At 34.4% G+C, this 16,636-nt stretch overlaps 1 long non-coding RNA gene across 1 annotated transcript in view; it reads right to left on the bottom strand.

The window, feature by feature from the left end:
* LOC116174977 overlaps positions 1 to 14,038 on the bottom strand; it is a 35,545-nt gene extending 21,507 nt beyond the window's left edge. The window contains exon 1 of the long non-coding RNA XR_004146207.1: positions 13,878 to 14,038. This is a non-coding gene — a long non-coding RNA (uncharacterized LOC116174977). The remainder of the gene's footprint in view (positions 1 to 13,877) is intronic.
* Between the last annotated feature and the right edge of the window lie 2,598 nt (positions 14,039 to 16,636).

The following is a 16,636-nucleotide window of genomic DNA, read 5'->3' on the forward strand; positions in this document are numbered from 1 at the left end:
AATATCTTTTTTTAGATAAATGTGCAAACGAAAAATCGAGGTGTGATTAAAAGTGCAATTAAAGTGCAAATGAAGGAACTATTTGACGTTTCATTATTTTAATGTTGGGGGGGGGGGGCTAACTTCACGCGGGTAACGTTGTTTACGAATTGGGAGAAAACAGTAATTATGTAATTATACTAATTGATTTTAATCAATTCAAGTAGGTAGCGTGTGATGCTAGAATAATTAGTACAATTCAACTACTCATTGACGTAACTCCGCCTATCCAATATTTTAAATGTTAACGCTTCATTTTGTGGTGATTAATGCAGAATAATGGAAAATTGTTAATTGATTTCTTTCCATTCCCCGGTTCTTTTACCAATTTGCCCTTTTACAGTTGACCACACTACATAACCTCGGGCAATCAATTCGGATTAATAGAATCGCAGAAAATTGTCCAATTAGGTTGCGAATCGGTTTTTTTTTATTCGTTACCATAAACTAACATATTTCTACAACACCTGTTATTGATTTCTACGAAACATTGTAACTGTCAAGTACTGAAAATACTGCTTTTGGGTTTTATTTCATTCCAGCACCACCAGCCTCTTTGGAGGAGTATTCGTTGACAGTTTTCCTAAAAAGGCAACAGCCAACGACTGACGTTGGCCCCTGGATGGGATTCTACAAATAGTAACGTATATAAAAAAGATCCTTGCAATAAATCCTGCTGATAAAGATGTGGATAAATAGCCCAAACTAGATATTTCTACTTCTAAGTTGTTGCTTGTATGGTGAAAGAGTGACAAATATGTAAAAATTGTTGCTTTGTATTTCCAACGACACATTGTGAAGTGGTTTTAGGTGAAAGGCTTCATTCCCTACAGAGGCCTCTCATCTCAATTTTTAGTAGGCGCTGTCGCAATTTACATTTCAATTAGAAACCTTAAAGAACCAATACGTTCTGTACAATTAAAAATTTGTATTTGCGACCTCCAATTTATTATAACTGATTGCGAAAATATTTTTTTCCAATAATTAAACACTAATTTTCCGCGCGGTTGCCATTCAAATGAAATAGGTGCTCGAATCGAATTTCCAATTGGATCACTTATTAAAGCTTCAAGGCTCCAGACTTTTCAACAAATTGAATCTCGAGTACATATACAACGTATCCTCGAGTACCGTCAACGTGCTTATCGCATGTTCACAAAACATAGAAGAGTTTCGTAAGAGATTATCCACGTTTAAAGGCGTACAAGGCTAGAAAAAGTTTCATCGAAGTTTTGCCCTGACGGTGGCTATAGAAAAGTACAATGTAGCCAATTCTTTACTTGCTGTGTTGCTAGATAAATCTTTTTCTTTCCCAGATTGTGAAATTAGCTTTTCAACTTATTTCCCATAAGTTTAGCTAAAGTTGAACGGTAACCAAGATAAATGGTTTCGATTCATCTTTCACTTGTCACTGCTATTCATGCACCGCTTAGCCCTACAGGCAGAAAGTAATGAGAATTGTCCGTGCGATTGACAAAAATCAAATAATTTCGCCTTATATTCCCAGAAAGCTCCGTGTTTCATATACCGAGCACAACAAAGCACAATTTTTAGGCGTACTGCATATACGAGTAGTACAATAATGCTATTCTCCCAGCAGATGAGCGGCCGATTTTTTTAGAGGAAGTATAAGCTCACTAAGCTCATAAGAACTGAATCAATAGTCGCGTGGCTTACTGATTTAGAAAAATCACCAAGCCAAATCGCATTTGAGGTGGTAAAAGTAAGACAATCAGACAACGAAGTAAATTTCCTGGTTTCTCTTAAGGGAAGTTATTTTCATTCACGTTCTCCACATTGCAGTTTCAAGTAAGCAAATATTCGTTCCCCATTGCAGAGTAATAGGTGTCTCAAAATGAGATTTGGTACAGGTAAATGGTACGTGAAGAGGAGAGTTTTCACATTTTTTTTTCTTTTCGCTCACGCCCGGCTTCACCGGAAATGGCCCAGGCTTTGAATTTTTAAATGGAACGCCCTGTATATTTTTATATTGTTGGATTTCTGAGACAATTCTGAATCAGAGTGTGGCCTTTTCAAAAGTTTTTACGCCTACTATCCAAACAAATCTAAGGACCTTAGGTGATCTCAGAAAATTACAATCGCAAAATTTTAGTGGCTAATATGAGAGACCGAAATAAAACAATTTTGTAAAAGTAAATTTTCGTGTCGAACTAGTATTTTCAAATGGCAACCGTTTTTTGACAAGCAGTTTCCGAAAAAAGGATTTTTGGACGAATTTAACGATACTATTTTATTACTTTTATCCAAAAATGTAAAAATATACAAGGTGTTCCATTCCAAAATTCAAAACCTGGACCATTTCCGGTGAAACTCTAGAAATTATGGCTTGTCCAATAGATTCGTTGACACACAGTAGGCGCTACTTTTTTTTCAAAAACGCGACGCGACACCATAATGAACCAAATGGCAAGAAAGTACCTCTTAAGAAATGCATTAAAACCTTGGCCCTGTGTACGCATAATCCGTACGTTTCCAACTTAGTTTCCAATTTGCTTTTATTTTCACTTGTTAAAATTTCAGAAAAATGGTACACAAATAAAAAATTAATTTGCGCATGCGCAATCTATTTTTTATATATGCTCTTAATTTAGTTTTATAGGTACCACCTTCTGCTAAAATCACAGATGTCATTTATTGACTATATTTTTGAAAAAAACCGAAACTTTCAATTTTCGATTTTCCCTTTTATTTCGAAAACGACAAAAAGTGGACGTTTTAAAGTAAAACATTATTAAAGCATTCATTTATGAGGAATCCAAATATGTTTCAAAAAATTCAAGGCACTCTAGACTTGGAAGTTACAGTAGATGACTTTTATATTTTTTACGGCAGCCATATTGGATTTTAGCATTTTTGAATAAAGCTCGTTTTTCTAATTACTAAACTGTATCATATGATATCTTTCAGCTTTAAGATTCCGTCAAAGTATGGAAATACCTTTGAAACATATCACATGATACATTATTGTAATCAGAAAAACAAACTTTATTCAAAAATGCTAAAATCTAAAATGGCTGCCATAAGAAAGAAAAAAGTTATCTTCTGTAACTTCCAAGTGCCATGAATTTTTCAATAGAATAAGTATGTGGGTTCCTCATAAAAAAGTGCTTTAATAATGTTTTAGTTTAAAACGACCACTTTTTGTCGTTTTAGAAATAAAAACAATTTTGATTTTTTAACAATCTCGCAAACCTCTGAAGACATCCAAATTTTCGTGGCGTATTATTGGGCACCAAAATACGCAAATTTGGCCCAATTTAAACTACATTTCACCTCTTCAAATAACCGAGACCCCCATGTTGGAGCTTGAAAAACGGGCACCCTGTATAGTGAAAATATTAAACCTAAAACTGAAATTTTAATGTCTTGTAGCCTATAAAATTTGTTATAAATTAAATAATTTGGTAACTGTGGGATTGATTAGCGTTGAATTTCTACCAATGGTTATGAAAGGGCGTTTGGGCGCTTTTACTGCTGAAGGTGTGCTTTACTACGATTTTCTGTGTCTATTTGGCCAAAGAAGGATTGCCAACGCATTCAGCTCATACTTGATTAATTAGAGTAGTTTTTAACCAAATGTAATCAATGTAATTATTAGGAAGTGAACACAAAACCTTCCCCATACACTTGGAATAATCTTTAATTGTAATGCGACATGTTTCGGCTATTACAATTAAAGATTATTCCAAGTGTATGGGGAAGGTTTTTGTTCACTTCCTAATAATTATCATACAACCCCATTTCGAGTTCAACAGAGATTGGACACCAAAATTAGTAATCAATGTAATCAATTGTATACAGGGTATACAGGGTGCTTGTTAAACATGCAGCAAAAATTAAAGAGGTTATTCTTTGGCTTATCACTAAGTCTATTTTATTCTTTAATGATTTTTAAAAAAGAACTTTGTTGCGAAGATACAGGGTGAAAAAGAAGAAGTTATTTATTAGCAACATTCCGAACATCGCTGGATTAGTTGAGATGAAATTCACTTCCTTGGTCGCCGGAACTTGAACCCCCTTGATTATTTCCCTAGTGAGCTATTTAAAATCATTAGCTTACACTAGGCCAGTGGAAGATGCGGACAATTTAAAACATCGGATAATTGCTGGGTGTAACTCAATAAGAAACGACCCTGGTCTTTTTGACCGTGAGTCGATGAGGAGGATTGCATCCAAGCTGGAGGTAGCCATTTTAAACAATTACAGTAGATATAGAAATGAGAGTATATTTGAAACTCAAATTTCGCAGAAATAACATTATCCCCTAGGAAGGTCAGACCTCTTCTTCACCCCCCCCCACCCCCTCCACCACCTTCTACTATATTCAGGTATACATTATAACAATTAAGCTAACCAGGCAAGAATGAGTATGGAGCAAAGTCGAGACGCCGCCGATGCGTCCTTCATCCCTTTTAGGCATAATATACAAAAAACCTTTTGGGCAACATTCATCATAAAACACAATTACAGCTTTCCCATAAAGGCAGAATTGAGCCCGCCCCGCGCATTATAACAAAATAAGGCCGAAAAGGAACAAATCTTGTATGTCTCACAAACGCTATAAAAGACGGCAATAAATTAAGTTTCCGATGACGTCAAAAAACTATACTTTTTGATTTAGTAATCTTGAAGGGAGTTACTCATTTATGAGGATCGATACGCGATTCTTTCTTTTTCGCGATGTTATATATGAAATATAATTTGGTTTCGTAAAATACGATTTCCTCGCGCTTCGCAGATAAGGAAGAATATAAATTTACGACATATTTCTTTCGGAATAAACTATTTTTTCCTGTTTACATTTTAATGCCTTTTGTTTGAGCGTCCCACAGAATTTCTTGCTAAAGACTGACGGAATATCGGGTACGATCATCAAAATTAATGTGTTAAAAAACTTCCGTTCAACGTGGGGAAAAATTGGGTTAAGTCCATTTTTTTGGCTTCAATCTCACGAAAAAGGCTTCAACTTCGTGTAAATATCATTAAAAGCTGGAGTTTGTTAAGCGACCTTTTCGTTTTCAATTAGCTCATCTTAAAATAGCATAAAAGCAGGATACTTTTCGGTAAACTACTTTCTGACAAGAAGGATGCGTTTATTTTAATGTTTATTGACGGGTAAATTAATTGTACAGAAAGACCGGACTAATAACTTAATTAAGTTGTACTGTAACGAGAGGAACGCATTGATGGGAAGCACAGAAAACATAACTTTACCATACCGTGCACAGGAAAAAACAGTGCCACAGATTCGGTAATTTTCCCGTATACAAGGCTGCCAAGGGAATTTATGCAATGTTTACATTGTTCTAAAAGAAGGGTATTTTTAATTTAACGTGAACATATCCTTCAGTTGGTCAAAACAAGTAGGTAAATTAACTGGATATCAAAAACGCAAAACGAGATTCCATATTTAGAAATGCCCGTTATACGCATACTGATGAATAAGGTAATCTGAAACTCATAATTAGTCTACTTACAAACATTTTATTTAACAACGCACCCTGAAACAGGGGCCGCAACAAAGTTACAAATACCTATGAGTTTCATTTATTAGCAGTATAAGTGATGGATAGTAATAAAGAGGCCCCATTTATACTTCTGTCACATATCGTACATTGGTTTTTATTTAGAAAATGGACTATTTGTCATTATCACATTGGGATATTTGTCATTATTTGCTTATGACACGAGCATGTAGCGATTATTCATGGGAAGGTATAAAACCGAAGTAATATGGAATGTTACACTAGTGCAAATGAGAACGAGAAGGGCTGCTTTATCTCTAATAGCGTGATTTGTGTTGGTAATTTTTAAAACCTTTCCTATTCCCATGTCGACAGATCTGTAATTTGTAAATTAAAGCTGATAGGTACTGGGTGTAAGTCGCTTTATTATAATTCAAGTTCGAAATTTACGCAGCAAGGATCAATAAATTTTCATCTGAAAGGATGAAATTGGGTTTATTTGTTAAGCGAAGTGTCAATCTACTCAAATACAAGTGTCTTTCAGCGTGCAAAAAAATTTCCACCTGGTAACCAAAGCCCAGAAATATAGAGATGGCATATCTATGAGTCAGCGAAAAGAAGACTACTGGATTGGAGAAATAGGTGGTTTTCAGAAGCAAATAAATCGAAAACTGTTCAATTTTATTTAATGCAAGTGCAGTCTTCAACCCTTGTAAATGTAATTTAGCCGTTACAAAAGTTCTCTCGTATTTTAGGTGGAATAGTATATCAAATGCTACGTTAAGTAGTTTAATGTATTTATTAAAAATCGCTATCTTTGAAACGTTGTCATTATATCAATATCAAACTTTTGAATTATTTGTCATACTGTGAATAGTTGTATCCAAAAATGCAGTCGTAGGAAGAAAGTGTGAAAGCTGGAAACGCTAAAACGCGAAACCCTGGTTAAAACTATAGTGACAAGCTCATGTTTACATTTATTTAGTTTATAATATAACTCTACTTTACGGCAATTAGTAAATAGTTTTAAGATGTTTAGGTAACACCTCAGTTAGATTTCTTTCAGTACTGGAGAGCAGAAGGTCCAAATTATAACCTAAAAAAGAAGCTGCGCTAATTGTTAGTACATTATAGCTCGACTCAGTTGTAGAATGGAGAAATTTCTAGCTATTTGGTGTAAATGAATTATGAAAATTTACTAAAATTAAACAAAAATGCGAAAGAATCATTAAAATACCTCCACAAAGTAACAAGTAAATTACAAGACTTTAAAGTTGCTTTTGGAAATATAATTTCAGTCCACGTGTGACGTCACTTGACTTATTCATGAAAATAGGCGACCTTCAGAGGTGTATAACTTGCAAAAGTTAACTAAAACTTTGTCTTTATACCGTTGAAAAAAGAGCGTGACCATTCAGTTAACAGACAGGTCTCAATTTGTGATGGATCGTGACAGTCTTTCAGCGGAAACCTAAAAATTGGTTCCTAGGGTACAGACAATTATTTGAATATGTCTGTACGGGATACGTACGTTATGGGTGTGTAGGTAAAATGTGAAATTTAAATTTCGTGTGGCGTATATTTACTCAAGCGATCGATTTCGGCCATCATCAGGCTGTATATGCTTCACGAAAAATTGAATTTTTTATTTTACCTACACACCTATAATAAAGAAATTCAAAATATGGAAAACTTTATAAACAAAAAGGGTACGTTATGATCCATTCGTAATTTTTTCTGAACTGGAAAATCTATAAAGAAAGTTGTGCTCTATTACGAATGGAGGAAAAACATAATACGGAGGTTGGCCGGAAATACAATTTCTGTAGAAAAATTTTAAGCGTTTACCTACTCCATTAGGGTAAACTTTTCTTTGCATTTTTGTTACTTTTAAAACGTTTCATAAAATTATTTGCGATATGTGGAAAACTAGGTAATTTTTCGAGACTCCTACAAATAACAATCACAAAGTAGAAAAAATTGTGTTTCAATTCTCAGTGGAAAGTTTGTATTACTTATGCTTCTATCTAATCCATCCTTGACATCACCATTTACTTCCAAATAAATTTATTGGTTTTGTAGAAGTTCCGGTCACTATCAACGGGATAGTATCATTAGATTTGCCAGTCAGCACTGCGATTTTTAGCGCATTTCCACAAAATAAAAAAAAATGCGCTATTGTGGCCACTTTGTCCGTCCGTCCGTCCGCCCGTTTTGCGACGCTACTAGTTTTTTATTTTAAGAGCTATTGTTCTACTTTTTTCGCTATTTGGTTCGTTATGGTGTCGAGTCTTGTACCAAGGAAGGAATTTTTTCTGTACCGCTTACAAAAAAAAGTTATTGTAAAAAAAACAAAAAACCGTTTTTTACATTTTCCATAATTTTACACTTTTGCCGTTTATTAACGATCCTAGAGATCGTTTATAATTTTGCATTGCTATCTGTCGCCTGCCGGTTGGTCTCTCCGTCTGTTCCTTTGTCTGCCTGTCCATCTATCTGTCCGTGTGAACGATAACTTTGTTTAGAAATGTTCGATCGCTTTTACATCTCCGTTAGTTATGAACTGAATTGCATGAAATTCAATATGGGCATAGCTTTAGCCCTATAATACGCAATGCCAAAAGTTGAATCGAATCGATTCAAAATTCACAGTGCCCTTTTCGCATCTCGACCATTTATAAACCGAATTGCAAACTTTTTTACTTATAAATAAAGGAAAATCAAACGTCAATTTCAAAATTTGGTTTTGCGCATGCGCAGTGCCAACTTTTTTATTTGCGGAAGAATTTAAATGAAATGTGATACATAGGCACTTGGAATAAAGGATCATCGATCGCCAGTCTCAACATTTTTCATGCGCAGTGCCAACTTTTTTATCTATGGCACCATTTAAGTGAAATTTGATACTTAGGCGCTTGGAACAAGGGAAAATCTAACATTAGTTTTAAAATTTAGGTTTGCGCATGCGCAGTTCCAACTTTCTTATTTAGAAAAGCATTGAAATGAAATTCTTCTCATAAACTGAAATTGAAGTAACACGTCAAAAATGGGTTGCCCATGTGCAACGCTATTTTCATATTTGTGGCCGGATTTTTACGATTTTAACAGAAGTTGCATCTTATAAATGGGAAATGAATGCAAGTGGAAATGCGCTTTATGTAAATCGTTTACGATTACTTTTTAACTTGTTATACTGTGGGCCGCTTTCAGGAAACTTTGACCATTAATTCTAATAACAAAAGCGAATAGACAGCGCACATCACACGTAGAACTTGTGTTTTGATGGTAACGGTGGTGATGATCAAAATTTTAAATGTAAATATCGCGAGAATGGAGTATCGCAAGATGTTACTCACAAAAGGAAAGCGGAGTGGTAGGTATAAACGAAACGAAATATTTAGGTAGTAGAGATTCAAACTGCTAACCCCTAGGGAACTGAGCATTGTAAGTGACAACATCACGAAGAGGTTCGTTTACGATTCTATACCCAATACACACTCGACTAATTTTTGTTGATTATTTATTCCAATTTAACTTTTATTGCAACTTAATTTTGTGTATCGCAACCAAATCGCATTTTTTCTTGATTAAACCTACCTTTGGCTTTTGCATTGAATATTTTTGGAGAAAAAATACTACGCCACTGCTTATTTTTAGGATTTTTAGGATTTTACTGATCCTGAAGTAAAACGATTTTAATTTTTTAAGCGAAAACCATGCGTCGAACAAAGAAAAACCAGAAGATCAAATTTGCTCAAAAATGAATGAGGATTTAAAAAATAATTTTTATTTTAAGACAAAGCAGTGGCGTAGTACTTTTTCTCCAAAAATATTCAATACATAGCCGTGTACGGACGCTACTGGTAGAGAAAATAAAAACTTTTGCACATCAGAAAATGCATCTTGATGCATAGAAGACTCTGTTATCATTAACACTGATTTTTTTTCTAAAACTGTACCACCCCGTATCTCAAAAATTAAAACGTTTAAAACGTTCATAAGAAGTTTTTTTCTTTAAATGGGTCCATTAATCACCCCCTTAAATATTACCATGCTTTTAAGGAACACCCTGTCTATGAGTCTTGCAGAGCGGGCCCATTTCAATCTGGCCTGCCAAAGAGCATGCCTACGATTTATTTTATTAAATGCATTATTTGCATCAACAAGTAGTAAACCCCATCCAGATTCAGATAAGCAGTTTTCATGAAAAAGTTTGTCCATACGATTGACCCCGCCCTCTATTTCCAGCTTTTAAGCTACCACGAGGTTGATCCGCTCCACAAATTTCAGATCTAAGAATAATACATTTTGCCAGTACACCACGCAAACATTCACCAATTCCAATAGGACGAATTACAAGGTATTTATCAATTGCAGTCAGTCGATTTGCCATTAGGGCACCTAAAATAGCAATTGAACAACGGTGATTTTCACGCGAATTTCCATGACGCAAAAGAAAATATGTCCATTGATCTGATCCTGATCCTCTTGGACCTCCACTGCCATGAAGTTTTCTTGCAACTTTTTTGACATGGTCACATGTAATTTCAAGGTATTGTAAATTTGGATGTTTATCAATATCAGACGGTAATTGCAATAAGGTATCAGGTATAACAGCACTCTTGTCTTGTCTTGTATGGCATCCAAAACCGTCACCAGAATCAGAATCATCAAGTTCATCAATAAATAAAACTCTGCCAGTAGATATTTCTTTTATCTAAAAATCTTGATGCTTCTTTTATTTTCCCTCGTTGGACAAGTCGATTAAATAACATGTGCTCCTGCTTTCCCATTTTTTAAATAGTTCCTTCTTTGATCGTACCTAAAAGCTTATCACAATGAATGGCTTCAGTAATTCATCAAATTCTTCATTTTTCTAATCAGAAAGACGACGACTTAATATGAGGCTAATATCTTTACTATGTATTTCTCATGTTCACTCTATGTAATATTGCTCAAATCTCACCTTAATTGTAAACTGTAGAACATGATTGTCGAGCTACAGTACAAATGTAGGAAAATAAGAGGAACAAACTGAATAGGACGCAAAAATGCAATTACCGTAGGGAAATGTAGGACTTTCACTCAATTACGGTGAAATTTTCCGTGAGATTTGATAACCTTTAAATGTTTCAAATGTAAACGCGATATGTGAACATTAATCTTTGAACAAAGCTCAGTCTATTCCTGTGTTATTGTACTGATTTTTCATCCAGATGCCTTCACCCCCACAAAAGTCAAATGCCACAAGAGAATTAGTGTCTTTCAAGTTTAATTTGCTTTACCTTGTACATTCAAATGGTGATAGTGAAAGATAATATGTGAAACGTAGTTGGTAATGTAATTCCTACATTCATTTCTCGAGAATCTACTTGAGATAGCTAGATTTGGAATGTACAATTTCAACGTCAATTAACGCTTTAGTTGTAGTTTGCTTTAAAAATAATGTTTGAGGTGTAAGAAACTCATTTCGACTAAACTTCAGAGGCATGTAAGTATAACTTAAGAAAGGGGACGTTTTAGTACGAATTTTGGAAATCACGTTAGTTTTGAATGATAACTGGACAAGCAACTAGCAAAGAAGCATATGGTGAAAAAATATATTATTTTGAGACTCAAAATTGTTTATTTTCTAACGGCTATCGATTTCGACGTTAGAAAATAAACAATTTTGAGTCTCAAATATATTTTTTCACCATATAATAATCACTCAAACAAAAAATGGAGTCCTTCATCAACAAAGCTTTTAGTGTTTACTCCCCAATGATTCTCCCTTATGAATTTTTAAACGATAATTATCTGTATATGTAGAAAATAGTGTCTTTTTGCTGATTTTGCATTTTGTAATTCATTGGTTCACAGGTCTATTGTAAAATTTAGCGTTACTGCTTTCTGCGTTCAGTAAGAGTCCAGTTGATTTTGTTCGAAATTTGTGCCATAACAAAAGGTAATCATGCACTTAATTTTAATTGTAACTCTTCGTTTTATTGACTCCTGCTCAGGGGTAGGTAACACTTAACACTTGAATTTGTTTGTTAGTTAATTGTTTCACTTTAAATGTTTGTTTGTTAGTTAAATGTATTTGTTTAATATTGGCCAGTTCCTTCGATGTATAAAGTCGTTCAGTAGCGACTTCAATTCTTTGTGTATGAATCTGCCTTTTTTTAAATGTTTTTAACTGTTTCGTCCGTGCAGAGGTAAACGCTGGAGTGTTAAAATTACTCGAAATACAACTTCAGTCTAAGGTTACCGTATCCAGGATGCGTATTAGCATTCTGTACTATTATTCAGAACAGCTGTGATTACAGCTTGATACCAAGGTTTCACTGTACGCATCCAGGACCTCCAGATACTTTTTGGATTGGAGAAGGTCCCGCTAATTAATTATTTCATTTACTTTATTAAGAGACTTCGGAATGTTATTTTTCATAAATGGCAAAGTTGCTTTTAAATCTATTTGAGTTGGCTACTTTTGAGCATAGGTATCACATTTTGTATTAGATTAAAGTCAGATTTAAATTATTAAAATTCAAGGGTTACTTCGTCGGGTTGTTAATTTTTGTATATTGCAGATATTGCTCCAGATTTTTCACCTATATTTACCCTCCGTTTTATTAGCCAGCATTTGCATCATGCTTTGGTACGTTTAATCTCTTCCTTTAGTAACGGAAAATATGTAAATAATTAATAGAAGCATACCATTTAAGGAGTTCGAAACATTTTCAATTTTTTGCAGAATTTTGTATAAACGAATTAAATTGTTTGTACATTTTTGTCGGGGTCCCTTTTAAGTAGGGACCCGTCCTCATTGCGTACCTTTGCACTCCTTGAATAATCGACATACTGAAATTAAAACGTATTAAAAATTCAAAGGGTTGGCATCACTTTTTTAGTTAGAAGAAAACTTTCCATTGAAAAACCTGAAAGCAAAAATTGACCGCTATAAGGAAAAATAAATTGCATGCTGTCAAATGGAAAAGTTCGTTAAACCGAATATTATATTCAATTTCCTCTTGAAATATAGTATGTTGTAGTTTAATCTGCACATTTTTACTAGTTTTTTAGCTCTACACTGTAAATTTGATGGATTGCTAAATAATAAATTATGTTCATTAATTAATCTATGAACAAATTCCTAAGAAAACTTTTTATGATTGAAATATGTTTCAGTCTATGACAATTGTCTGAAAATTCAACATTAGGGCTCTTGCTTTCAAGAAACCGAATAGTTGTTTCGATTGATTTTTGACTAAAAAGCAGCTGACGTGATTCTAGAGGCAACAATAATTTTTGGCAAAGTACTAAGGTGGCGGATGGAATCACTCATGACTCAATCAACGAAGAAAGACATTTTCCCCGAATTTGTAATCGATACCTAAGCGGAAGTTCATAAGTTGCTACCTATTCCACTGACGTTTATTTATACCTCTATAAACTTTCAAAATATTGCGATTTTCAAATACTTAATACGTTCCTGTCCTACTGACTTGTCTCTAAAGAAAAATAAAAAAAGTCAAAAATGTTATAATACTGTTGAGGTATCCCCGATGACGATCACGTTTGATTTAATTTCAAAGGATGTTAACACATTAATTGCACTGATGCTCCACTTAAAACTTGAAAAGATGGATGCGCGGATTATTATTACATTACAAGTGCGAGCGCAATCCAACTTATCATTTGATTGTGGAACGGCAAAATATGATTATCGTAATATATTACGAATGTAGGAAAACAAGAGGAACAAAAGATAGGTTGAGATTGAACGCGAAAATACAATTACCGCAGAAAAATGTAGGGCTTTTGCTCCATTATGGTTTAATTTTCCTTGCATTTTGATAACCTTTAAAATGTTTCGTAAATGTATTTGTTCGCGATATGTGAAATGAATTGTTGGACATAGCTCATTTTATTCCAGGAATCTAAATGACGTTTTAACTCTCCCACCTCAAATCAGCTGAATAATATAAGAACATTATTGTTTTGGAACTTCTTCAATAAGCTACTTGAGATGGCCGTATTTTGAAAGAGCGCTTTATTAACGAATTCGTGCAAATCGTTGGTGTTTTCAACCGAATTCTCTCTCCAAATGGACGAGACCATTGCCAAATTCAATTATGTCACTAACTTCAGAAGCAATTCAGCCTTCACTTTAAATATCGTCGGAAGAGGTTTTCGCTAATGCCAATACTAAAAGTTTTAGGAAGACGTTCCTGTCACAGATGTGGTAAAGCTATTAAGTCGTTTGCGTATTAAAAGCTTTTAGTAATTATAAGTTGAGTAACTTAATTTTAGGTGTATAAATGGATTTGCGCTGAAATTGATTAGAATTTGCATACGCAGACAATTTACCATTTTAATCCGTGTGGTGGTTGAACACTATGTCACGGTGTCAGTTGGCATTTTCGTTGCCCATTGTCACCCACTCAATTGCGTTTGTGTTTTCGAAACTTCTCACATAGCGTGTCTTTTAGGGGCTGATCCGGAAATCGGAAACAATCGCGAGCAGAAAGCGCGGTTCTCTGACTGGAAAGCTCCCGCGTAAAGCTCAAACTTTGGAAACGGTGGGGTGCGTCGGTGTGCGCCGCCGCCGTCGGCTGTGTCATCTATCAGCAATGTACTTTTTGCGTTCGCGTCATCATCCAAGACATTCCTAATATCTAAGCGAAATCCCTCCACTCGTTACTTTGGATTAACCGATTTAGTTAACGATCGCCGCAATTTCGAAAATCCATCTCGCATAAAAGAAATATAATCCTGGGCGTAATTTTACGAGTTATACCACAGCGAAATTATTTCATAAACACTTTTACAAACCCCCGCTTTTACTGATATCGATATTTTATTATGCTACGAGAAACGCCTCTAAATTTAATATCGTCATAATTTTCGAAACTACATCTGCTCTTGTTAGATTTATATTTCCGTAATTAAGTTTTCGACGATTTTCGTTACGGAATTCGCACTCTTTTGCATTGTTATTAAAGGCGGGAATTTAATTATGTCCGATGAGTCGTCAAAACGTGTGAATTTGAAAAATTATTTATTATTTCCGCAAAAAAAGGGAGAACGCGAAATGGAATTCATTTAATCTTGAATTATCCGAAAAGCAAACAATGTCGGGGTATTTAATTAAATTTACAAATTAAACGAAAGTGAAATGAAAAAAAAAGGGAGCCGTAGAATTTCACAACCTTTATTAAATGCTATTACCAAAGATTTTTGTACATAATCGCCCTCGTGAATCAAGCTGTACGTTGTAGTATTGGGTTAGGTCTTTTATTCATTCACGCGTTACGGTACTAAATTTAAAATCTTATGCAAGATTCCAAGGGCTTTAACTTTTGAACTAGCAGCCCAATCTGGGATCTGTTTGAAATTATGGGATCTACAGGCCAGATTCTATAAGAAAATTTTTTTTCCGGGTCGATCTGAGACAATTTTTTTCGGGCCTCAAAAAAAGGCAGTGTATAACCTTCCTTTTTTACCAAAAATTGACTACACCAAAATTTCTCCGGAAAACACGTTTTCTTATTAATTTGGGTGCGTAGAATCCAAAACAATTCGTACTTTTTCGATTAGACTTCTCAATCAAAAGCTTAGACTAGAAACAAATTTCCAAAGAAAATTCAAAGGGCTGTAACTTTTGAACTAGTAGCCCAATCTGGGAACTGTTTGAAATTATGGGATCTACAGGCCACATTCTATAAGAAAATTTTTTTTCCGGGTCGATCTGAGACAATTTTTTTTTCGGGCCTCAAAAAAAGGCATAGTATAACCTTCCTTTTTTACCAAAAATCGACTACACCAAAATTTCTCGGGAAAACACTTTTTCTTATTAATTTTGGTGCGTAGAATCCAAAACAATTCGTACTTTTTCGATCAGACTTCTCAATCAAAAGTTATAGACTAGAAACCAATTTCGAAAGAAAATTCAAAGGGCTGTAACTTTTGAACTAGTAGCCCAATCTTGGAACTGTTTGAAATTATGGATTCTACAGGCCACATTCTATAAGAAAATTTTTTTCCGGGTCGATCTGAGACAATTTTTTTTCGGGCCTCAAAAAAAGGCAGTGTATAACCTTCCTTTTTTACCAAAAATCGACTACACCAAAATTTCTCGGGAAAACACTTTTCTTATTAATTTTGGTGCGTAGAATCCAAAACAATTCGTACTTTTTCGATCAGACTTCTCAATCAAAAGTTATAGACTAGAAACCAATTTCGAAAAAAAATTCAAAGGGCCTGTAACTTTTGAACTAGTAGCCCAATCTTGGAACTGTTTGAAATTATGGATTCTACAGGCCACATTCTATAAGAAAATTTTTTTCCGGGTCGATCTGAGACAACTTTTTTTTGCGGCTCAAAAAAAAGGCAGTCTATAACCTTCCTTTTTTACCAAAAATCGACTACACCAAAATTTCTCGGGAAAACATTTTTTCTTATTAATTTGGGTGCGTAGAATCCTAATCAATTCGTACTTTTTCGATCAGACTTCTCAATCAAAAGTTATAGACTAGAAACCAATTTCGAAAAAAAATTCAAAGGGCTGTAACTTTGAACTAGTAGCCCAATCTTGGAACTGTTTGAAATTATGGATTCTACAGGCCACATTCTATAAGAAAATCTTTTTTCCCGGTTGACCTGAGACAATTTTTTTTTCGGGGCTCAAAAAAAGGCAGCGTATAACCTTCCTTTTTTACCAAAAATTGACTTCACCAAAATTTCTCGGGACAACACTTTTTCTTATTAATTTTGGTGCGTAGAATCCAAAACAATTCGTACTTTATCGATCAGACTTCTCAATCAAAAGTTATAGACTAGAAACCAATTTCGAAAGAAAATTCAAAGGGCTGTAACTTTTGAACTAGTAGCCCAATCTTGGAACTGTTTGAAATTATGTATTCTACAGGCCACATTCTATAAGAAAATTTTTTTCCGGGTCGATCTGAGACAATTTTTTTTTCGGGGCTCAAAAAAAGGCAGTATATAACCTTCCTTTTTTACCAAAAATCGACTACACCAAAATTTCTCGGGAAAACACTTTTTCTTATTAATTTGGGTGCGTAGAATCCAAATCAATTCGTACTTTTCGATCAGACTTCTCAATC

Source organism: Photinus pyralis, unplaced genomic scaffold (assembly GCF_008802855.1).
Source record: "Photinus pyralis isolate 1611_PpyrPB1 unplaced genomic scaffold, Ppyr1.3 Ppyr1.4_LG6, whole genome shotgun sequence".
In the NCBI taxonomy this organism is placed as follows: domain Eukaryota; kingdom Metazoa; phylum Arthropoda; class Insecta; order Coleoptera; family Lampyridae; genus Photinus; species Photinus pyralis.